Raw genomic sequence first — 26073 nt, forward strand, 5'->3', positions numbered from 1 at the left:
TGCAGAAGTTTAAGAGATTGATGCAGAGGCTCAAGAGAGTAATGCAGAGGATCAAGAGAGGGATGCAGGAGTTCAAGAGAGGGATGAAGAGGCTCAAGAGAGTGATTCAGAGGCTTACGAGAGTGATGCAGAGGATTAAGAGAGTGACGCAGAGGCTTAAGAGAGGGATGCAAAGGCTCCAGCGAGGAATGCCGAGGCTCAAGAGAGGGATGCAGAGGCTCAAGTGAGGGATGCAGAGGCTCATGAGAGGGATGCAGGAGTTCAAGAGAGTGATGCAAAGGCTCAAGAAAGGTATGCAGAATCTTAAGAAAGTGATGCAGAGGCTCAAAAAAGGGATGCAGAGGCATAAGAAAGTGATGCAGAGGCTCAAAAAAGGGATGCAGATGCTTAAGAGAGTCATGCAGAACCTGAAGAGAGTGTTGAAGAGGCTTAAGAGAGTGATGCAGAGGCTCAAGAGAGTGATGCAAATGCTCAAGAGAGTGATGCAGAGGCTGAAGAGAGTGTTGCAGAGGCTAAAGAGAGGGATGCAGAGGCTCAAGAGAGTGATGCAAAGGCTCAAGAGAGTGATGCAGAGGCTGAAGAAAGTGTTGCAGAGGCATAAGAGAGGGATGCAGAGGCTCAGGAGAGGGATGCAGAGGCTTAAGAGAGTGATGAAGAGGCTGAAGAGAGTGTTCCAGAGGCTTAAGAGAGGGATGCAGAGGCTCAAGAGAGTGATGCAAAGGCTCAAGAGAGTGATGCAGAGGTTCAAGAGAGTGATGCAGAGGATCAAGAGGGTGATGCAGAGGCTCAAGAAAGTGATGCAGGGGTTCAAGAGAATGATGTAGAGGCTTAAGAGAAGGATGTAGAGGCTCAAGAGAATGATGCAGAGGCTCAAGAGAGTGATTCAGAGGATCAAGAGAGGGATGCAGAGGTTTTAGAGAGTGATGCAGAGGCTCAAGAGAGTGATGCAGAGGATCAAGAGAGGGATGCAGTAGTTCAAGAGAGGGATGAAGAGGCTCAAGAGAGTGATTCAGAGGCTTACGAGAGTGATGCAGAGGCTTAAGAGAGTGATGCAGAGGCTTAAGAGAGGGATGCAGAGGCTCACGCGAGGGATGCAGAGGCACAAGAGAGAGATGCAGAGGCTCATGAGAGGGAAGCAGGAGTTCAAGAGAGTGATGCAAAGGCTCAAGAAAGGTGTGCAGAATCTTAAGAAAGTGATGCAGAGGCTCAAAAAAGGGGTGCAGAGGCTTAAGAAAGTGATGCAGAGGCTCAAAAAAGGGATAATCCCTCTCTTAGGATTCTCATTCTCATGAGCCTCTGCATCCCTCTCTTGAGCCTTTGCATCACTCTCTTAAGCCTCTGCATCCCTCTCTTGAGCCTCTGCATCCCTCTCTTGAGCCTCTGAATCCCTCTCTTGAGCCTGTTCATCCTTCTCTTGAGCCTCTGCATCCCACTCTTGAGCCTCTGCACCACTCTCTTAAGCCTCTGCATCACTCTCGTAAGCCTCTTCATCAATCTCTTAAGCCTCTGCATCACTCTCGTAAACCTCTTAATCACTCTCATGAGCCTCTCTATCACTCTCATGAGCCCCTGCATCCCTCTTTTGAGCCTCTGCCTCACTCTCTTGAGCCTCTGCATCACCCTCTTAAGCCTTTGCATCCCTCTTTTGAGCCTCTGCATCACTTTCTTAACCCTCTGCATCCCTTTCTTGAGCCTCTGCATCTCTCTCTTGAACTCCTCCATCCCTCTCATGAGCCTCTGCATCCCTCTCTTGAGCCTTTGCATCACTCGCTTAAGCCTCAACATCTCTCTCTTGAGGCTCTGAATCACGCTCAAGAGCCTCTGCATCCCTCTCTTGTGCCTCTGCATCCCTCACTTTAGCCTCTGCATCCCTCTCTTGAGCCCCTGCATCCCTCTTTTGAGCCTCTGCATCCCTCTCTTGAGCCTCTGCATCCATCTCTTAAGCCTCTGCATCACTCTCTTAATCTTCTGCATCACTCTCGTAAGCCTCTGAATCACTCTCTTGAGCCTCTGAATCCCTCTCTTAAGCCTCTGCATCACTCTCTTCAGCCTCTGCATTACTGTCTTAAGCCTCTGCAACCCTCTCTTGATCATCTGCATCAATCTCGTAAGCCTCTGCATCACTCTCTTGAGCCTCTGCATAACTCTCAAGAGCCGAGGCTCAAGAGAGTTATGCAGAGGCTCAAGAGAGGGATGTAGAGGCTCAAGAGAGTGATGGAGAGGCTCAAGAGAGTGATGCAGAGGCCTAGGAGAATCATGCAGAGGCTCAAGAGAGGGATGAAGAGGCTGAAGAGAGTCATGCAGAGGCTCAAGAGAGGGATGCCAAGGCTAAAGATAGTGATTCAGAGGCTTAAAAAATTGATGCAGAGGCTCAAAATAAGGATGCAAAGGCTTAAGAGGGTTATGCAGAGGCTCAAGAGAGTGATGCAGTGGCTCAAGAGAGGGATGCAGAGGCTGAAGAGAGTGATGCAGGGGCTCAAGAGACTGATGCAGAGGAAGTAGAGAGGGATGCAGAGGCTCAAGAGAGTGATGCAGAGGCTCACGAGAGTGATGCAGAGGCTAAAGAGAATAATGCAGAGGCTCAAGAGAGGGATGCAGAGGCTCAAGAGAATGATGCAGAGGCTCAGGAGAGTGATGCAGAGGATGAATCACTTTCTTATCACTTCGATCACTTTCGTAAGGCTCTGCATCACTCTCTTAAGCGTTTGCATCACTCTTGTAAGCCTCTGAATCACTCTCTTGAGCCTTTGCATCCCTCTCTTGAGCCTCTGCTTCATTCCCAAGAGCCCCTGCATCCCTCTCTTGTGCGAATTCATCACTCACTTGAGCCTCTGCATCCCTCTCTTGAGCCTCTGCATCACTCTCTTGAACTCCTGCATCCCCTCTCATGAGCCTTTGCATCCCTCACTTGAGCCTTTGCATCACTCTCTTAAGCCTCTGCATCCCTCTCTTGAACCTCTGCGTCACTCTCAAGAGCCTTTGCATCCCTCTCTTGTGCCTCTGCTTCCCTCACTTGAGCCTCTGCATCCCTCTTTTGAGCCTCTGCATCCCTCTCTTGAGCCTCTCCATCCCTCTCTTGAGCCTCTGCATCCCTCTCTTAAGCCACTGCATCACTCTCTTAAGCCTCTGCATCACTCTCGTAAGCCTCTGAATCACTCTGTTGAGCCTCTGCTTCACTCTCTTGAGCCTCTCCATCACTCTCTTGAGCCTTTGCATCCCTCTATTAAGCCTCTGCATCATTCTCTTCAGCCTCTGCATTCCTTTCTCAAGCCTCTGTATCACTCTCTTGATCCTCTGCATCCCTCTCTTAAGCCTCTGCATCACTCTCTTGAGCCCCTGCATCATTCTCTTCAGCCTCTGCATACCTCTCTTAAGCCTCTACATCATTCTCTTGTACCTCTGCATCACTCTCTTGAACCTCTGCATCACTCTCTTAAGCGTCTGCATCTCTCTCTTCAACCTCTGCATCCCTCTCTTGAGCCCCTGCATCACTCTCTTGAGCCTCTACATCTTTCTCTTGAGCCTCTGCATCCCTCTCTTAACCTCTGCATCACTCTCTTGAGCCTTTGCATCTCTCTCATAAGCCTCTACATCCCTCTCTTGAGCCTCTGCATCCCTCTCTTATGCCTCTGCAACACTCTCTTCAGCCTCTGCATCACTCTCTTGAGCCTTGCATCACTCTCTTGAGCCTCTGCATCCCTCTCTTAAGACACTGCCACACTTTTTTCAGCCTCTGCATCACTCTCTTAAGCCTCTGCATCCCTCTCTTGAGCCTCTGCATCCCTCTCTTAAGCCTCTGCAGCACTCTCTTGAGCCTCTGCATCACTCTCATCCCTCTCTTGGGCCTCTGCATCACTCTCTTGAGCCTTTACATCTTTCTCTTGAGCCTCTGCATCCCTCTCTTAAGCCTCTGCATCACTCTCTTAAGCCTCTGCATCACTCTCGTAAGCCTCTGAATCACTATGTTGAGCCTCTGCTTCACTCTCTTGAGCCTCTCCATCACTCTCTTGAGCCTTTGCATCCCTCTATTAAGCCTCTGCATCATTCTCTTCAGCCTCTGCATTCCTTTCTCAAGCCTCTGTATCACTCTCTTGATCCTCTGCATCCCTCTCTTAAGCCTCTGCATCACTCTCTTGAGCCCCTGCATCATTCTCTTCAGCCTCTGCATACCTCTCTTAAGCCTCTACATCATTCTCTTGTGCCACTGCATCACTCTCTTGAACCTCTGCATCACTCTCTTAAGCGTCTGCATCTCTCTCTTCAACCTCTGCATCCCTCTCTTGAGCCCCTGCATCACTCTCTTGAGCCTCTACATCTTTCTCTTGAGCCTCTGCATCCCTCTCTTAACCTCTGCATCACTCTCTTGAGCCTTTGCATCTCTCTCATTAGCCTCTACATCCCTCTCTTGAGCCTCTGCATCCCTCTCTTATGCCTCTGCAACACTCTCTTCAGCCTCTGCATCACTCTCTTGAGCCTTGCATCACTCTCTTGAGCCTCTGCATCCCTCTCTTAAGACACTGCCACACTTTTTTCAGCCTCTGCATCACTCTCTTAAGCCTCTGCATCCCTCTCTTGAGCCTCTGCATCCCTCTCTTAAGCCTCTGCAGCACTCTCTTGAGCCTCTGCATCACTCTCATCCCTCTCTTGGGCCTCTGCATCACTCTCTTGAGCCTTTACATCTTTCTCTTGAGCCTCTGCATCCCTCTCTTAAGCCTCTGTATCACTCTCTTGAACCTTTGCATCACTCTCTTGAGCCTTTGCATCCCTCTCGTAAGCCTCTACATCCCTCTCTTGAGCCTCTGCACCCCTCTTTTATGCCTCTGCAACACTCTCTTCCGCCTCTGCATCACTCTCTTGAGCCTTACATCACTCTCTTGAGCCTCTGCATCCCTCTTTTAAGACACTGCAACACTTTTTTCAGCCTCTGCATCACTCTCTTAAGCCTCTGCATCCCTCTCCTGAGCCTCTGCATCCCTCTCTTAAACCTCTGCAACACTCTCTTCAGCCTCTGCATCACTCTCTTGAGCCATTGCATCAGTCTCTTGAGCCTCTGCATCCCTCTCCTAAGCCTCTGCAACACTCTCTTCAGCCTCTGCTTCACTCTCTTGAGCCTTTGCATCACTCTCTTGAGCCTCTGCATCACTCTCTTAAGCCTCTGCAACACTCGCTTATGCCTCTGCAAGACTCTCTTCAGCCTCTGCATCACTCTTTTGAGCCTCTGCATCCCTTTTTTTAGCCTCTGCATCACTTTCTTAAGATTCTGCATCCCTTTCTTGAGCCTTTGCATCACTCTCTTGAACTCCTGCATCCCTCTCATGAGCCCTTGCATCCCTCTCTTGTGCCTCTGCATCCCTCACTTGAGCCTCTGCATCCCTCTCTTAAGCCTCTGCATCCCTCGCTTGAGCCTGTGCATCCCTCTCTTAAGCCTCTGCATCACTCTCTTAAGCCTCTGCATCACTCTCGTAAGCCTCTGAATCACTCTCTTGAGCCTCTTCATCTCTCTCTTGAACTCCTGCATCCCTCTCATGAGCCTCTGCATCCCTCTCTTGAGCCTTTGCATCACTCTCAAGAGCCTCTGCATTCCTCTCTTGTGCCTCTGCATCCCTCCCTTTATATTACCGATGGAAGATGTACACGTAAAACCGTTCTATTCCGGCTGAAACGTCGTTATATGCAATAAAAACAGAACTGCTCCCCTTTTCAATATCTTACTCAGTATTTAAACGAGAAACAAATAGATGATTGAAAATGAAGTATTTAAGGTTATTTTCTGATCAATTATGTGTTTGCATAATTTTTATCGTATATATAATGAATTAATAACAATAAACTGATAATTCACAAAAACGTGGAAAAACGGCCTAATTCGATGTAATTTTGTTTAAATCACATAATGGAAAAGGGGATGATAAAGGTCAAAATATTGCTAAATTCGATTATTTTTAGTACAAAACAAAATGCAAGAAAACTTGCTTAAAAATGCAAAATTTGCGAAATTCTGAGATTTGAAGGCCAAGTCACATATCGTGAGAAAACATGAAGTAGTATCGAAATATTGGTAAAAACGAATACGTAAAATCACACTACATGAATAACGTGAAAAAGTCACTATATTACCATATTTGAGGATTTTAACTTCAAATCATAGAGCGAGGTTTCGTATTATTTAGATCCAAGAAAAGACATGACATTGTTGTTTTAAATATAAATGATAAAAACCAATTTGTTTTTATTAGAATTAACTTAAACGTTCCTGATTTTCCGTTTATATTCCCGATGGAAGATTTATATCCCTCCATCCCTGAATCCCTCCCTTGAGGGATGCAGAGCAATAAACTGAAAATGCAGAACAATAAACTGAAAATTCACAAAAACGTGGAAAAACGGCAAAATATTGCCTAATTCGATGATATTTTGCTTAAATCACATAAAGGAAAAGAGGATGATAAACGTCAAAATATTGCTAAATTTAATGATTTTTAGTTCAAAACAAAACGTAAGAAATCTTGCTTCAAAATGCAATATTATGCGAAATTCTCAAATTTAAAGCCAAGTCACATATATTACCGAAATATTGGTAAAAATGAATATATTTTCGTACAATCACACTTTCAAATACAAATGATCAAAGTCAATGTCTTTTCATTAGAATTAACTAAAATGTTCCTGATTTCCCGTTTATATTACCGATAGAAGATGTACACGTAAAACCGCTCTAATCCGGCTGAAACGTCGATATAGGCAATAAAAACAGAACTTCTCCCCTTTCCAATATCTTACTCCGTATTTTAACGAGAAACAAATAGTTGATTGAAAATGAAGTGTTTAAGGTTAATTTCTAATCAATTATGTGTTTGCATCATTTTTATCGTATATTTAATGAATTAATAGCAATAAACTGAAAATTCACAAAAACGTGGAAAAACAGCAAAATATTGCCTAATTCGATGATATTTTGTTTATATCACATAAAGGAAAAGGGGGATGATAAACGTCAAAATATTGCTGAATTCGATGATTTTTAGTACGAAACAAAATGCAAGAAAACTTGCTTAAAATGCGATATTATGCGAAATTCTGAGATTTGAAGGCCAAATCACATATCGTGAGAAAACATGAAGTAGTATCGAAATATTGGTAAAAACGAATATGTAAAATCACACTACATGAATAACGTGAAAAAAGTCACTATATTACCATATTTGAGGATTTTAACTTCAAATCATAGAGCGAGGTTTCGTATTATTTAGATCCAAGAAAAGACATGACAATGTTGTTTTAAATATAAATGATAAAAATCAATGTGTTTTCATTAGAATTAACTTAAACGTTCCTGATTTTCCGTTTATATTACCGATGGAAGATTTACACGTAAAACCGCTCTAATCCGGCTGAAACGTCGATATATGCAATAAAAACAGAACTTTTCCCCTTTTCAATATCATACTCAGTATTTTAACGAGAAACAAATAGTTGTTTGAAAATGAAGTGTTTAAGGTTAATTTCTAATCAATTATGTGTTTGCATCATTTTTATCGTATATTTAATGAATTAATAATGTTGTAATCCACAAGTTAGTAGGAATTATTAGCTAGAGGATCATTACTACAACACTTAACGAATGATGATTGGAAGTGCATGTAAGTAGACAGACTATGGATCACATATCTAAGAAAGGTCAATGGATTAAGATCGAAGCTGTTTAGCCAAATTAATAATTCCTGGAGTTGAATTATTCTTCGTCAGGCTTCTAGGATCAAGGTTACCGCTCTAGGGATAAGGTTAATCGGATTATACCTTCCTTGAGAGGAGTGGTGAAATGTTTGAGGCCATGGTTGGCTAGAGTCAGTCTGATTGTGGGAGTTGAACTAGCAAGTCCTTTGGATCCCCGTTTGCAGCAGCAGCGAAGTGTAGCAGACAGCTATGCGAGAACCTGATGTGATCTTAGTGACGAAGTTAAGTCTGCAGTATGTGAGTATTGAATGAAAGACTAACCGGGTGTGGAGCGTTGTAGTAATCATTCCGTATTAGGGACTTAGGCGGAAGTTACGAGTATGGGTGGTGATCGCGGAGGTCAAGTGGTCTATGGGTATTGGAAGTGTATTGACCTAATAGAGTATGTTAATATGTATTTATTTGTCAGAGTCTATTCTTTGTAATTAAATGACAAAACCCGACGGTCTTTAAATACCTTCCATATGTTCATTCAATGTGTTCCAGTACAAACCGAGTGGTACGCCTCAAGGGTCTGGTGTGTGTAGGAGTATAGGTGGTAGTAACGGTTGCTGAGGCAAGGTGTTATGTGTTGTGTATTCGCTGAGTTCGGAATGAACCGGGGTTCAGCGTCACGACATATTTGGTGGCAGCGCAAACAGGTTTGGAACACTTTGAGAGATGAAGGAAGTGTGTTACTGGTTTAGTTGGTGAGGGAATGTTCGGGAATTGGTAGACGTCGGGTTGTGTTCCGGACGGTGGAAATTGGAGTGAGGAAGGGAAGGTGTGTGGGCCAGTGAGTGGCCATAGTGGGGTGTGGGGCCAAGGTGTGTGGCCAAGTGGAGTGGCCACGTTGTGCGGCAGGGAAAGGTCTCCTAAGGGGTGGAAACAGTAGTGTGGGGAACTGATAAGTGACGTTGTTAATGGTGGCTTAAAATTATAAGTGATTCTAGTGAGATTAAGGGAATAAGGCCAAGTAAGGTTACTGTACGGTAAAGCGTCAAGCTGGTTCATACACGAGCACATAAGGGGCGAGTAGGCATGACGGGTACGGGTAGTAATAGGGGCGCCAGTTGCCAGGCCACGAGTAATGTCGGTCAGGGTGAGAGTGGTGATAACACGGCGGCGTTGCTTACGGCGCAGGCGGCAGCGTCAGAGACAATTGGGCAGGTTGCACAGTGGTTGAATAATGTGTTGAGCACGCATGAGACGACTAATGCAGGACCTGAGGTATATGGAGACATACCCACGTTTTGGGGAGCCAAACGGGATTCGAAAGGTCAGTTACTGACGGATATTAGAACATTTTTCTTTGCTCTAGAGAAGGCGACTAGTGTGGGGTCATGGTCGGATCAGGCAAAGATTGCATTGGCATATTCCAAGGTGAAAGGGGAAGCAAAGACCCTGCTCAACTCGGCGGAAATTAGAGAAATAAATAGTTATAGCGAGTTTAAGCAGGAACTGATAGATCATTACGATGCGCAGCACGATGCAGTAGAACTAAAGGCTCAGTTAGCTGCACTTAAACGAGAACCAGGGGAACAATTAAGGGCGTTTGGCCATAGAATAAGACTCTTGGGTGACGTGATTGAGCGGACGGAAACGCAGTTCACGGGGGTAGTAAGAGATTCTATGCAACGGAGTGTTTTTTTCGGTGCATTACCGCGGGAAAGTGCGTTACACTGCAGGGAAGCTAAGTCTTTTAAGGAAGCGGTGAAAAATGCAGTGTTTTGGGCGGAGAATAGCCCGACACATAAACTGACAGAGGATGACATTTTCAAGGAGGTGTCCCCTAAGGAACAGGCAAATCTTGCAGACACGCAAGAGAGACAGGCTCAGCTCTGGGCCCCAGTAGCTCAGCCAGTGGAGGATGTTCCCGCGGCGGGGGTCACACATTCCAAGGGCAAGGGGCGAGGTGCTCCTCGACGAAACAATAATAAGTGCTGGGAGCCAAGGGTGTTCCAGGGACACAATACGAGTGGGGTGTCGTGGGGACCCCATCAGGGTACTCGTGGGCAGCGAGGAGGCTATAATCAAAGGGCACGTGGAGGCAGGTTCACTCCTGCTCCACCACGATACACGCCTGCTCAGGGAGCAACAGGAATGTACCACCAGAACCAGGGTACCGGTAGAGGGTATCCCCGGGGAACGGGGTACACTGCAGGTAAACACGAGCCAGAACGACCTAAGCAGACCAAAGTGTTTAAGCTGTGTGGTGACGGTAGTCACTTGGCCTGGCAGTGTAAGCTTTTTGTTCCGCCTAATTACCCAGTGTGTACAGTAGGGGGTGGCGGACAGTGGTTGTGTACCGTCGGGTCGGGTCATCCCATAAAGGTGCATTTACGGTTAAAGGGCACTATCTATACAGCCTTGGTGGACACCGGTGCTTCCGTGTCCATCATGAGTCGTAGCGTGTTAGGATCAGACGTCAGGCTGATACCTAACAACAGGAGATTAACGGCGGTGGGGGATAATGCGTTGCGGGTGTTGGGTGAGACAACTGTGGATTTCCAGCTAGAAGATAGATGGTTTAAACATAGTTTTGTAGTAATACAGGATATAGGGCTGAAACATACCAACATTATCTTGGGAATTGATTTCCTCGAAAAATACTCATGTACCATAGCGTTCAGCGCAAGGGGGAATAAATTGGTATGTGGGGGTCAAGCGGTAGACGTTAACAAGGTGAGGAGTAGAGAAGGACTAGCAGTAGTGAGGGGTAACTGTGGTAACTCGGCTGGGGACCAGAATATACAGTGGGCAGTCACGGCACCCAAGGATGTCACCATTCCGGGAGAAGCATCCTTAGTGATTAAAATGGCATGTAAAGCCAAGGGAGTAGACGTTGTGCAAATTGAGCCATTGGATAATCCAGCAGGGTTGGTGATAATGGAGACTATTGAAGACATAAATGAAGGGGTAATTCGGTTGAGGGTTTTTAATCCCTCTCGGTGGCCAGTCACCTTGAGTAAGCATGCACAGGTAGCGTGGGGGCACCCTGTGGAGGAGATTATTGCAGCCATGTCAGTAAGCCAGAGTGAGGGCGATGAGGATAGAATGGATAAATTAATGGGAATAGTGGATAGGATGTCCATGGAAAGGGAGGTTAAGGAAGCCTTAAGGGGCTTAGTCAGGGAGTTCCCGGATGTTTTTGCGTTGAGAGGGGAACCCCCAGGGTGCATTTCTCAAGGAGCACATAGAATTGACGTAGAGGGCGCACATCCAGTATATACGAGAGCATATAGCATACCAGTGGCACACCAGAGGGAGGTAAAAGAGGAGATAAGCCAGCTAAGGGAGCATGATATCATTGAACCATTCAGTTCACCGTGGCACAGCCCTCTCGTAGTAGTCAGGAAAAAGAATGGGGGAGTGAGGTTATGCGTAGATTTCCGCAGAATAAACGAGCTGACGAAAGACGAAGCATACCCATTACCTAACATACAGGACACATTGACACACTTGAAGGGTACACAATATTTTACCACATTAGACCTGCTCAGTGGGTATCACCAGATACCGCTGGAGGAAGAGTCGAGGGAAATCACAGCGTTTAGTGCGTGCAACGAGCTTTGGCAATATAAACGACTTCCTTTCGGGTTGAAGTCAGCACCTGCTGTGTTCAGTAGGCTAATGATGAGTGTATTATCGGGGTTGATAGGTCCCACAGCGTTGCTGTACCTCGATGACGTAATCGTGCTGGGAAAGTCATTAGAGGAGCACATGCATAATTTGAGGAAACTCTTGCTAAGGCTGAGGTCACACAACCTCAAAGTGAATTTCGAAAAATGCAGTTTTTTTTTGGAGAATCGGTAACATTCCTGGGACATACAGTGGGCCGGATGGGTATCAGTCCATTGCCAGATAAAACCAGGGATATTCAAGAGTTCCCAGTTCCACAGAACAAGAAAGAGTGCAAATCTTTCCTGGGGTTGGTTAGCTATTATCGGCGATTTATTAAAGATTTTTCAAAAATTGCAAAACCATTACATCAGATCAGTGGACTTGCAGAGTTCGTGTGGGGAAAGGAACAACAGCAGGCGTTCCAGGTACTGAGGGCTGCTGTCAGCTCTCGCAGTATCTTGGCGCACCCAGATTTTAGCAAACCGTTTCTGGTGTATGCGGATGCTTCTGGCGCAGCGATAGGTGGTGTGGTAGCTCAGGTGGATGAGCGGGGACGGGAGCGTCCCATTGCATTTTGTTCACGAGTGCTATGTCCTGCAGAGAGGAACTATAGTACGATTGAGAGGGAAGCTCTAGCGATCACATTCATATTGCAACGGAACCGGTACATCTTGCTTGGACATGAAATTTGGCTCAGAAGCGATCACAAACCCCTTAAGTATGTGTTCGAGTCCAAAGAGCCTTGTCAGCGGCTGGCACGGTGGGTTACCTCGCTCTCAGAGTTTAACATTACAAACTTTGAACATGTACCAGGGAAAAGCAATGTGGTCGCTGACGCGTTGTCAAGGTGTCACAATGTAGCAGTGGTGAGTGAAAGGGGGGAGGAAGATGTGTCGTGGAATGTGAGGGAGTTGATACGGAGTCAGGAAGGTCATCCCCTGTGGGGGGAGGTAAGGAAGTTTTTGAGGGGTCAGCGTGCGGAGTTGAGGAAGTCACTTCCAGCCCCAGTGGATGAGTTTGTGGTTGAAGATGAGGTGTTGTATCATCTTGGTAGGGTTTCGGGTATACGGTCTGAACCAGTATACCAGGCAGTCTTGACACCGGAGTTCCAGAGGACTGCAATGTATCTGTGTCATAGCATCCCAGCAGCAGGCCATGGAGGGGAGTCCAAGACGTTGCAGAGGGCACGTCAAAGGTTCTATTGGCCATCCATGGGTAAAGATATCAAGGTCTATGTAGCCTCTTGTGACAGTTGTCTGAGGTACAAGGCACATAGGTTGGGGGCGGAACCTTTGCGGAGGTGGTCGGAGGTGAGTACTCCCTTCGAGAGAGTACACATAGATCTCATTGGGCCGCTACCACAAGCTCATTCAGGGGCGAGGTACATATTTGTAGCAGTGGATGCACTCACACGGTTCACTGTGGTGAGTGCACTCCGTTCTAAGATGGCAGAGGATGTGACCCAGGCCATGGTGGAAAGTGTGTTAACCAGGTTTGGGGCTCCTCAACAAGTTGTGTCAGACCAAGGGTCAGAGTTTATCAATCAAGTATTTCAAAGCATCGCGAGTGTGTATCAATTCAAACATACTCCAGTGCTGGCATATCGACCATCGGCGAATGGTTTGGTTGAAAGACACAATGCTGAAGTAATCAGTATTCTGCGGCATTTGGCTGCAGATGATGTGCGTGCATGGGATCAGAGTTTGTCGATGGTGGAGTCGGCGCTCAACACGGCGTTCAATAGGTCGGTGGGAGAAACCCCGCATTTTTTGTTGCATGGGTTCGATCCCCGACTTCCGGTCACGATGTTCACAAGCAAGCAACCGCCATGCTATGCGTTAGACTTCAGAAGTGTTGTCTGTAGGCGAGCAACCAAGGCATTTGACTTGGTGAAACTACATTTAAGAAAGTCGACAGAGGTAGCAGAGGCATATTATAATGCGCGGAACAAGGTCCAAGCAAAGGTGATCAATGAAGGTGATAGGGTATTCGTGAAGCAGATGCACGCTCAGGTAGAAGGTAAGTTGGCACCCAAGTTTGTGGGGCCATGTCGGGTAATTAACAAAAAGAATGCAGAAGTTAAGGTTAAGGTGCTAAACACAGGTCATGTGTTCTCCTGTCACCCAGACCGCGTCTATACACTGACCGGTCAGGCAAGTGAGGAGCCATACCCTACGGAGAGTGTGCCAGGGGAGAGCACACCAGCGGCTGAGAACATAGGTAGGGGGTACGAGGAGTTGGCAATCAAGGGTAGATAACACAGAACAGCCTTCGCAGGACCGGGGACAAGGTCCACAGGCGACGGTGACACATCGCTATCCGACCCGCTCTCGTGGGGTCATGAACACAGAAGGAGCATAGTATGTACTGTAGAGTAGTGCATGGCCATGGTAGTTTTTGTAGAGTGTGGGGTAGTGTGTAGAGGTTGGTTTTGAGTGGTGCATGGGCACGGTAGTTTTGTAGAGTGTGGGGTAGTGTGTAGAGTGCGGTGTTGAGTGGTGCATGGGCATGGTAGTTTTGTAGAGTGTGGGGTAGTGTGTAGAGTGTGGTGTAGAGTAGCATGTGTAGTGTTGTGGCGTTTGGACGCCTGGTATGGAGTGTGGTGTTGTGGAGTGCATAGCGGCACAGGAGGCCAGGTGGTGGTGGGTACGGTGAGTATCGGTGTAATGAGGTCAGGTGCGTCAGGACGCAGAGCCTGGCTGTTGAGAGACGTGGTGTTATAATGAGGTCATCAGTGGTTGGGTTGACCAGAGGTGATGGTGTGTCGGAGTGGGTAAGTCTTATGGATAAGATTATAATGTAGAATTTCAAAATTTCAGGTGTTGGTGGTTGCAGTGGACGAGCGAAGTAGATATACTAATTTCTTATTAAGTTGTTACAGGAATCTCGCTAGAGGTGAGCCAGTGGCAGTATGATGTTTTAGTGACATAAGTGGGAAATTATTTTAATGAGGTATTTATTGTGATAATGTATGTGTATGTATATACTGTATATTACCTCATCGGCACCATTACTGATTGTTAGGCTTGAGAAGGTCCCCCGGGATCATGTCACAGAGCTTCAGGTAGAGTAGAAGGGAAGCTATGAGGCTACACTCAGTAATTCTAGAAAAAAAGGGGGAGGAAGTGAAGCCAACGTGACGTTATAGGCGAAATTCGCCCCCTGACATCAAAGCAGGGATAAGGCCAGCTGCAATGGTTTTGCAGCTGCACTCAGGCTATATACGGGGAGAGAGTAAGGAGCCGAGGGGGTTATGTAATAATGGGATCGAGCCAGGGGGCTCCGAGGGAATATTTTGCAGGTACAGCGGTCGGGGAAGGTGTGAATACAGGTGGACACACTCTGGGCAGATGGGCCTAGAGTAATGTGCTACAGCTGTGGTGAGCACAGCAAGGAAGGATGACCAGAGAGCTGTGAGGTATCTACAGCGTTCTGGGGTTGGTGCCCTGGAACAAGATGGCAGCATAGACCCGAGGGAACATGTCCCTGGGATAGGAATCTCCGTTGCTCTGGAGGCCAGGATCACGTTAGCTCAGAGCAACGATGGGACATTGACAACATTCACCAGGCTGGACAGCCTGGGTTTTGTCTGGGTCATGGAGGATCTATGACCTAGCAACCATGGGACACGAAGACAAGAGAAGTGATGCTGCCAATTGTGGAGGAGGCCAGTGCAACATTGTGTGATCATTGTAAGCCCTTATGTCAACAGTACAGGGCAAGATGTTAAATTATAATTAACTTGTTACTAAGGATGAAGAACCTTAGATATATGTGTGTTGTGTATATATTTATGACTAGTGTCATTTCTGTTTAAGTGCCAGCATTCTGGTCAATGTAATTTTATGTTTATGTTTGTATGTAATTATATGTCAGCAGTTTAGGTATATGTGCATTGTTGGAGATGGGAAAAATTATTACAGACTATTATACCTGTGCTATGATGTGAATATAATGTATATGTTGGAGAAGTGTTGTGAGCCATGTCGGGGAAAATTTTAATTTATTTCATCGTGTGTATGATGAACTTTTTGGATGATTTTTTAGTTGTACACATATGGTGGGTGCATCCTCCAGGTCCTTGCACTAATGGAACCATTGCAATGATGCATATGGGGACATATGCGTGTTTAAGGAGGGGAGTGGTGTTGTAATCCACAAGTTAGTAGGAATTATTAGCTAGAGGATCATTACTACAACACTTAACGAATGATGATTGGAAGTGCATGTAAGTAGACAGACTATGGATCACATATCTAAGAAAGGTCAATGGATTAAGATCGAAGCTGTTTAGCCAAATTAATAATTCCTGGAAAGAGGAATTATTCTTCGTCAGGCTTCTAGGATGAAGGTTACCGCTCTAGGGATAAGGTTAATTGGATTATACCTTCCTTGAGAGGAGTGGTGAAATGTTTGAGGCCATGGTTGGCTAGAATCAGTCTGATTTTGGGAGTTGAACTAGCAATGTCGGAAAATCCGACAGCATTTAACATATCATACAGACAGATAATAGCTGTATTGTATAAACAAGTTACCCATAGAAAACGTAACTTGTAGTGGAATTACCGTCTATAGAAAACGGGATATCATCATCACATACTATTATAAATTCACCAGCTATTCTGCTGGGAATTATTCTTAAATACATTAGTCTTTGGACTTTACCATCATAAAACATTTCATATAAATTAACTTAATTATCAATATTAAATTAGAGTAAATGTGACCCTTCTATCACTTTCTGTCATTTGGACAATGTAAGCCAGGCATCAGGGTGAGGGAGGGGCAGCCATTGTTTTACTGAGACCACAGAGGCTCACGGCAGCGAATTCGGCTCCTGTTAATTTTACTTGGACGAAGTGTTATGGAAACCAAAGGTGTACCATTATCACACGCTGTCAACAAATTCAAGTTAAGTGTCTTTCCGAAACCCGTTTATCTATCATTAGTGGCCATTAATGTCATTGGGTAGGGTGATCCAGTTAGATCACGAGATCGCCTCGTACTAAAGGTAATTAAGCCAGGTCTTCATGGTTCCATGTATAGTGTTTTCTCTGATATAGCTTGTCATATATAGAATTCTGGCTTTACAGCTAGCGCCCTTTTGATAGGTCAAGACGAGGAAGCATGCTTTGTGCATCAGTTACCAGGGTGATGGAAGCTACCTCAAAGAGGGAAAATGTGGTGTCTACACCCTAGTTATACCTGGTGGACTAAGACCTGCTGTACTATAAGATAAGGAACCTTTTCAATGTATGTAGTTAATACTGTAGTTTGATTGGCTGCATATATATAAATTAAATTAATATAAACCCCCCTAATGTGTAGAGGATCGATTTGTGAGAGTGAGATTATTGCAGAAATACAGTCCACTCATTATTATACAAATTGCTATTGAAGTATATAAATTAACGTAAATATAAATTCATATAAATTAAATAAATATAAATCTCACAGGTCGGTTCCCACATTATTTGGTCCTTCGAACCGGATGACAGATTATTTGATCCTTTGAACCCACATTTGGTCATCTTAGTACCGGATGAACCAGTTAACCAGTGGATTCATTAAATATACTAGTGCAGTGTGATTTAAACAAAGGCCAGCCAGTCAAAGACGGCGGTGTTGCCTCGTGCGAGCTCACATGCCCCCACAATTCAGTTCAGCCTTAGTCAGCGGTTTCATGCACACCCACAGATATTTGGTGGCATGTTATTTCGTGAAGTGACAGCGCTAATATTGAAGCCAGCCAAATTAGTGACTGTGTCTTCGCGATATTGTTCACGGATTTCGTGGTGTTAAATTTCGCGAGAGATTATCTACGAATTTTGTGGAGTTTATTTCGCGAGTTCACTAATAATATTTAATACTTCTTGATAATATTAGAAGTTTTATAGAGGCTAATTAAGAGGCTATTATCAATAATTGTGTATATTATTTCTCCAAAATAGAGAATTATTTAATATATATTGCACTAGTGATCACAGTATAATATTTACTAATTGCCAACCCACAACAGGGTAGGATATTATCATTGACTAGTTGAGCTATTATTGCTCATCCTAGTCCCATTATTACCATAGTCAGTTGTACTATATTCAACAACCTAACACCATTAATGAATGGTCCAGACCCTATTTTGGGTGTAATTTTTATCAACTCGAGTTGAGTTGTGTATATATAATAATTTACTTATGATCATTACACCTTTGAGTGATTAATTAGTGTCTCTTCCATCCTAGGGTGATATAGAAGAGCTAACCTACAGGTACTTCCAGTGACACTGGTTTATCACTCAAATCATTAGTGTGTATGATTGTATATATATATAATGTGTATTAATTTTAAGTGCTAACCTCTAGTAGAGGTAGGATTATCGCCTAGTGAGTGCAGAATTTTATCCTAGGCTACCATCAGTACTTGCTCATAATTTATGAGCCAGTGGTGCCCAATTAACAAGTCACCATGACTAATCCACAGAAAGCAAAGCGTGCTTTAGTAGCAAGCAAACGTCAACTGACAAGAGATCTCGACCAATATGAATCTGTAATTAATTATCGTCGGTTGAAAATACCACTGTTACAGATTCAAACCCAATTGCATATATTGAAAGCAAATAGGAAATCTTACCAAAATCAGGTCCACGATGACGTAGTAGTTGAAGATGTGGAACCATTCCTGTCTGACCTAGCACAATATGAAGAAGAAACTCAAGGCAGGTTGGAACATTTACACAGGATAATTGAATCAGAACAAATAGCAAGTACATCAAATAAAGTAGATAATGTTATGGATGATCTGGATCTTTTTGAGAATAAATGTCAAGCCAGATTAGATCCTTTAATCAACAAGGATAAAGCTTCACCCAGTAAAGCTTCACCCAATATTATACCACCAGAAATTAAGCAGTTCTCAGACAATTTATCCACAGTCTCTGTGGATTCTGAAAACCCAATACCTGAGGCTACTAAGTTAACATGCCTCCAAGCTAGAGGTGAAGTTGAACCAGTAGTAGAAAATGTAAATGAAAATAGCGACAGCACTAATTTCCCAGTCCAGCCTCCTAGGAATAATACTGGTAATGAGAAAACTGTCATACATCTAGTACTACAATTGCTGGATTTACCTCAACCTGATCAGACTGCTTACTCATTACAATCCTTCAGCATGGAGTTTGAGTCACTACTAAGAACATTCAGTCTTAAGGTTGATATAACTACTAGTAAATGGATGACCAAAGTTGTCCTTCAACGAAAATTGTCCAGCGATATACTAGATGAATTATATGCACATCAACATAACACCATCCTGACAGTACTGGACATCACTGAAGGTTTACATTCCATCATAAACAAACGACGAGCAAATGAGGAAGTTAAAGCCTCTTGCAAGCCTTCAGAAATGGAAAATAAGAGTCAATTAAAGGGTAAAACAACTACCCCAAATAAACATCAACCAATTACTCAAACATCAAGTTGCAGAAAATCTGACAATGCAGCAGCATCCTCCAAGCCTACTGTTACTAGTTCACCCAAACCGGTAACTTCCAAACGTGCAGTAGGCTGGGGGACATGTATGTTCTGCAAAAAGAAACATTCAACATACCGTTGTGCTAATTATCCAACCAGAGACACTCGTATTGAGCGACTCCAGGAATTAGGGAGATGTGCAAGGTGTCTCAAGTCACACAACATAGACTATTGTGATACCCAATTCAACACCTGCAACAGGTGTAGAAGAGGTAGGCACCATGCAGCACTGTGCAAATATACGAAATTAACGTATTCAAGACCCAAGGTGGAAGATAGCATTCCCACCACAGTACAGTACTGCAAGGTGCAACCAACAAAGAGTGTCCAATCGGCAAAGTCTAAAGGTAATACGACTTTGCCTACTGCCCAAATTACCATCCTGAATAAGAGGGCCAAGGTCCATTCCCGTGGGTTGTTTGACCAAGGATCCCAGAGAACATATATCACTAAAAAGCTGGCAGATGAATTACAATTAAGGCCTGTAGCCCAGATGTCATTCAATATCTCAGGGTTTGTAACAGATGCAGGACCTCAAGTCTACCAGGTGGTACAACCATCAGTACGTTTAGGCAGGTACGTCTGTCGAGTACAAGCCATTGTGGTGGACAAAATACCAGTAGACCAGTTCAAGGTCTGAGAGCAACAGCCAAATTCCTAAGAAATAGAGGAATAAAATTGGCAGATAATATTAAGTCTGATCACCTCACCGACTTCGGTCTCCTTGTTGGGACAGACTATTGCCATCGATTCATCGGTAGCCCTACTAAATATCAGGGCATAACCATGTTAAACTCTGCAGGAGGTAAATTACTCTCAGGCCCAGTATCAAGCCTGAGGAGACCTATGCCTGCACATAAACAATACCAGTAGAAATCTAAATTTGTCAGCTGATTATATTTCTCCAATAGCATTATACTAAGGAGATTACAGCTGGCTATACCAACAGAGGTTGATGTTAGTATCATCATTTGAAGCTGAAGATGAGTTCATGAGGCCTCAGTGGCAAATCAGTGAACAGTAGCCTAAACAGCTACAAGTCACCGCGACCAATGTCACTGAACCCACTGCAGTCTCAGAACCATACTTTACTTCAATGATGAGCTATTCAATCTTCTGAATCAATTAACTAAATTAAACCCCAGTAAATCTGATGACTGATTTGATACATTTATTATTTAATCAAGATGTATTCCATGGGCCTCAGTGTTTATATATCAGTGACCAGTTACCTGAACAAACTTCAAGTTATATCTAATGTCACTGATCTCACTGCAGTCCCTGAATCATACTTGACTGTAGTTTTTGATCACATTCAGTCTTCTGGGTTAAATAATGTGTAATTAGGCTTGAATATTAGCCTTTCAAGAGTTGACAGGGAAATGAAATCGCATTAGACTTCTAACCCCTGTAACTCTAGTACGGGACATCCGTCCTGTACGAACAGTCGCACAAATGTGTGATTACTAACTACTAACATCAAATTAATCTAATAATTCGAAGGAGGAGAATCGGTGTTCGTCTGTTCTAAATAGGACTTCGACCCTTGAGCAGCCCCTGGGGAATTATGTCGGAAAATCCGACAGCATTTAACATATCATCGAGACAGATAATAGCTGTATTGTATAAACAAGTTACCCATAGAAAACGTAACTTGTAGTGGAATTACTGTCTATAGAAAACGGGATATCATCACCACATACTATTATAAATTCACCAGCTATTCTGCTGGGAATTATTCTTAAATACATTAGTCTTTGGACTTTACCATCATAAAACATTTCATATAAATTAACTTAATTATCAATATTAAAGTAGAGTAAATGTGACCCTTCTATCACTTTCTGTCATTTGGACAATGTAAGCCAGGCGTCAGAGGTGAGGGAGGGGCAGCCATTGTTTTACTGAGACCACAGAGGCTCATGGGAGCGAATTCGGCTCCTGTTAATTTTACTTGGACGAAGAGTTATGGAAATCAAAGGTGTACTATTATCACACGCTGTCAACAAATTCAAGTTAAGTGTCTTTCCGAAACCCGTTTATCTATCATTAGTGGCCATTAATGTCATTGGGTAGGGTGACCCAGTTAGATCACGAGATCGCCTCATACTAAAGGTAATTAAGCCAGGTCTTCATGGTTCCATGTATAGTGTTTTCTTTGATATAGCTTGTCATATATAGAATTCTGGCTTTACAGCTAGCGCCCTTTTGACAGGTCAAGACGAAGAAGCATGCTTTGTGCATCAGTTACCAGGGTGATGGAAGCTACCTCAAAGAGGGAAAAATGTGGTGTCTACACCCTAGTTATACCTGGTGGACTAAGACCTGCTGTACTATAAGATAAGGAACCTTTTCAATGTATGTAGTTAATACTGTAGTTTGATTGGCTGCATATATATAAATTAAATTAATATAAACCCCCCTAATGTGTAGAGGATCGATTTGTGAGATTGAGATTATTGCAGAAATACAGTCCACTCATTATTATACAAATTGCTATCGAAGTATATAAATTAACGTAAATATAAATTCATATAAATTAAATAAATATAAATCTAACAGGTCGGTTCCCACAAGTAAGTCCTTTGGATCCCCGTTTGCGGCAGCAGCGAAGTGTAGCAGACAGCTATGCGAGAACCTGATGTGATCTTAGTGACGAAGTTAAGTCTGCAGTATGTGAGTATTGAATGAAAGACTAACCGGGTGTGGAGCGTTGTAGTAATCATTCCGTATTAGGGACTTAGGTGGAAGTTACGAGTATGGGTGGTGATCGCGGAGGTCAAGTGGTCTATGGGTATTGGAAGTGTATTGACCTAATAGAGTATGATAATATGTATTTATTTGTCAGAGTCTATTCTTTGTAATTAAATGACAAAACCCGACGGTCTTTAAATACCTTCCATATGTTCATTCAATGTGTTCCAGTACAAACTGAGTGGTACGCCTCAAGGGTCTGGTGTATGTAGGAGTATAGGTGGTAGTAACGGTTGCTGAGGCAAGGTGTTATGTGTTGTGTATTCGCTGTGTTCGGAATGAACCGGGGTTCAGCATCACGACAATAACAATAAACTGAAAATTCACAAAAACGTGGAAAAACAGCAAAATATTGCCTAATTCGATGATATTTTGTTTATATCACATAAAGGAAAAGGGGATGATTAACGTCAAAATATTGCTGAATTCGATAATTTTTAGTACAAAACAAAATGCAAGAAAACTTGCTTAAAATGCAATATTATGCGATAATCTGAGATATGAAGGGCAAATCACATATCGTAATACTACATGAAATAGTATCGCAATAATGGTAAAAATTAATATATTTGTGTAATATCAAACTACATGAAAAACGTGAAAAAGTCATTATTATACCAAATTTGAGGATTTTAACTTCGAATCATAAAGCGACGTTTCGTATTTTTTAGACCCTAGATAAGACGTATAAAGATGTTGCTTCCAATACAAATGATAAAAATCAATGTATTTTCATTAAAATTTACTAAAATGTTCCTGATTTTCGGTTTATATTACCGATGGAAGATGTACACGTAAAACTGTTCTAATCCAGCTGAAACGTCGATATATGCAATTAAAACAGAACTTCTCCCCTTTTCAAACTCTTACTCAGTATTTTAACGAGAAACAAATAGATGATTGAAAATGAAGTATTTAAGGTTATTTTCTGATCAATTATGTGTTTACATAATTTTTCACGTATATTTAATGAAATAATAACAATAAACTGAAAATTCACAAAAACGTGGAAAAACGGCAAAATTTTGCCTAATTCGATGATATTTTGTTTAAATCACATAAAGGAAAGGGGATGATAAAGGTCAAAATATTGCTAAATTCGATGATTTTTAGTACTAAACAAAATGCAAGAAAACGTGCTTAAAATTAAAAATTTGCGAAATTCTGAGATTTGAAGGCCAAATCACATATCGTGAGAAAACATGAAGTATTATCGATATATTGGTAAAAACGAATATATATACGTAAAATCACACTACATGAATAACGTGAAAAAAGTCACTATATTACCATATATGAGGATTTTTACTTCAAATCATAGAGCGAGGTTTCGTATTATTTAGATCCAAGAAAAAAAAGACAATGTTGTTTCAAATACAAATGATAAAAATCAATGTGTTTTCATTAGAATTAACTAAAATGTTCCTGATTTTCCGTTTATATTTCCCTTGGAAGATGTACACGTAAAACCGCTCAAATCCGGCTGAAACGTCGATATATGCAATAAAAACAGAACTTCTCCCCTTTCCAATATCTTACTCAGTATTTTAACGAGAAAACAAAAGTTGATTGAAAATGAAGTGTTTAAGGTTAATTTCTAATCAATTACGTGTTTGCATCATTTTTATCGTATATTTAATGAATTAATAACAATAAACTGAAAATTCACAAAAACGTGGAAAAACAGCAAAATATTGCCAAATTCGATGATATTTTTTTAATATCACATAAAGGAAAAGGGGGTGATAAACGTCAAAATATTGCTGAATTCGATGATTTTTAGTACGGAACAAAATGCAAGAAAACTTGCTTAAAATGCAATATTATGCGAAAATCTGAGGTTTGAAGACCAAGTCACATACTTGTGTACATGAAATAGTATCGAAATATTGGTAAAAATTAATATATTTACGAAATATCAAACTTCATGAAAAACGTGAAAAAGTCATTATTATACCATATTTGAGGATTTTAACCTCGAATCAAAGAGCGACGTTTCGTATTTTTTAGACCCTAGAAAAGACGTATGTTGCTTCTAATACAAATGGTAAAAATCAATGTGTTTTCATTAAAATTAACCAAAATGTTCCTGATTTTCGGTTTATATTACCGATGGAAGATGTACACGTAAAACCGTTCTATTCCGGCTGAAACGTCGATATATGCAATAAAAACAGAACTTTTCCCCTTTTCAATATCTTACTCAGTATTTTAACGAGAAACAAATAGATGATTGAAAATGAAGTATTTAACGTTATTTTCTGATCAATTATGTGTTTGCATAATTTTTATCGTATATTTAATGAATTAATAACAATAATTTGAAAATTCACTAAAACGTGGAAAAATGGCCTAATTCGATGATATTTTGTTTAAATCACATAAAGGAAAAGGGGATGATAAAGGTCAAAATATTGCTAAATTCGATGATTTTTAGTACAAAGCAAAATGCAAGAAAACTTGCTTAAAAATGCAAAATTTGCGAAAATCTGAGATTTGAAGGCCAAATCACATATCGTGATACAACATGAAATAGTATCGAGAAATATTGGTAAAAATGAATATATTTACGTAATATCAAACTACATGAAAAACGTGAAAAAAGTCATTATTATACCAAATTTGAGGATTTTAACTTCGAATCATAGAGCGACGTTTCGTATTTTTTAGACCTTAGAAAAGACGTATAAAGATGTTGCTTCCAATACAAATGATAAAAATCAATGTGATTTCGTTAAAATTAACTAAAATGTTCCTTATTTTCAGTTTATTTTACCGATGGAAGATGTACACGTAAAACCGTTCTAATCCGGCTGAAACGTCGATACATGCAATAAAAACGGAACATCTCCCCTTTTCAATATCTTACTCAGTAATTTACCGAGAAACAAATAGATGAATGAAAATGAAGTGTTTAAGGTTATTTTCTGATCAATTATGTGTTTGCATAATTTTTATCGTATATTTAATGAATTAATAACAATAAACTGAAAATTCACTAAAACGTAGAAAAACGGCCTAATTCGATGATATTTTGTTTAAATCACATAAAGGAAAAGGGGATGATAAAGGTCAAAATATTGCTAAAATCGATGATTTTTAATACAAAACGAAATGTAAGAAAACTTGCTTAAAAATGCAAAATTTGCGAAATTCTGAGATTTTAAGGCCAAATTACATATCGTGAGAAAACATGAAGTAGTATCGAAATATTGGTAAAAACGAATATATTTACGTAATATCAAACTACATGAATAATGTAAAAAAGTCACTATATTACCATATTTGAGGATTTTAACTTCAAATCATAGAGCAAGGTTTCGTATTATTTAGATCCAAGAAAAGACATATGACAATGTTGTTTCCAATACAAATGATAAAAATGAATGTGTTTTCATTAGAATTAACTAAAATGTTCCTGATTTTCCGTTTATATTACCTATGGAAGATCTACACGTAAAACCGCTCTAATCCGGCTGAAACGTCGATATATGCAATAAAACAGAACTTCTCCCCTTTTCAATATCTTACTCAGTATTTTAACGAGAAACAAATAGTTGATTGAAAATCAAGTGTTTAAGGTTAATTTCTAATCAATTATGTGTTTGCATCATTTTTATCGTATATTTAATGCATTAATAACAATAAACTGAAAATTCACAAAAACGTGGAAAAACAGCTAAATATTGCCTAATTCGATGATATTTTGTTTATATCACATAAAGGAAAAGAGGATGATAAACGTCAAAATATTGCTGAATTCGATGATTTTTAGTACAGAACAAAATGCAAGAAAACTTGCTTAAAAGGCAATATTATGCGAAAATCTGAGATATGAAGGCCAAATCACATATCGTGATACTACATGAAATAGTATCGAAATATTGGTAAAAATGAATATATTTACGTAATATCACACTACATGAAAAACGTGAAAAAAGTCATTATTATACCAAATATGAGGATTTTAACTTCGAATCAAAGAGCGACGTTTCGTATTTTTGAGACCCAAGAAAAGACGTATAAAGATGTTGCTTCTAATACAAATGATAAAAATCAATGTGTTTTCATTAAAATTAACGAAAATGTTCCTGATTTTCGGTTTATATTACCGATCGAAGATGTACACGTAAAACCGGTCTAATCCGGCTGAAACGTCGATATATGCAATAAAAACAGAACTTCTTCCCTTTTCAATATCTTACTCAGTATTTTAACGAGAAACAAATAGATGATTGAAAATTAAGTATTTAAGGTTATTTTCTGATCAATTATGTGTTTGCATCATTTTTATCGTATATTTAATGAAATAATAACAATAAACTGAAAATTCTCAAAAACGTGGAAAAACGGCAAAATATTGCCTAATTCGATGATATTTTGTTTAAATCACATAAAGGAAAAGGGGATGATAAAGGTCAAAATATTGCTGAATTCGATGATTTTTAGTACA

The sequence above is a fragment of the Procambarus clarkii genome, chromosome 20 (genome assembly GCF_040958095.1).
Source record: "Procambarus clarkii isolate CNS0578487 chromosome 20, FALCON_Pclarkii_2.0, whole genome shotgun sequence".
NCBI lineage: Eukaryota > Metazoa > Arthropoda > Malacostraca > Decapoda > Cambaridae > Procambarus > Procambarus clarkii.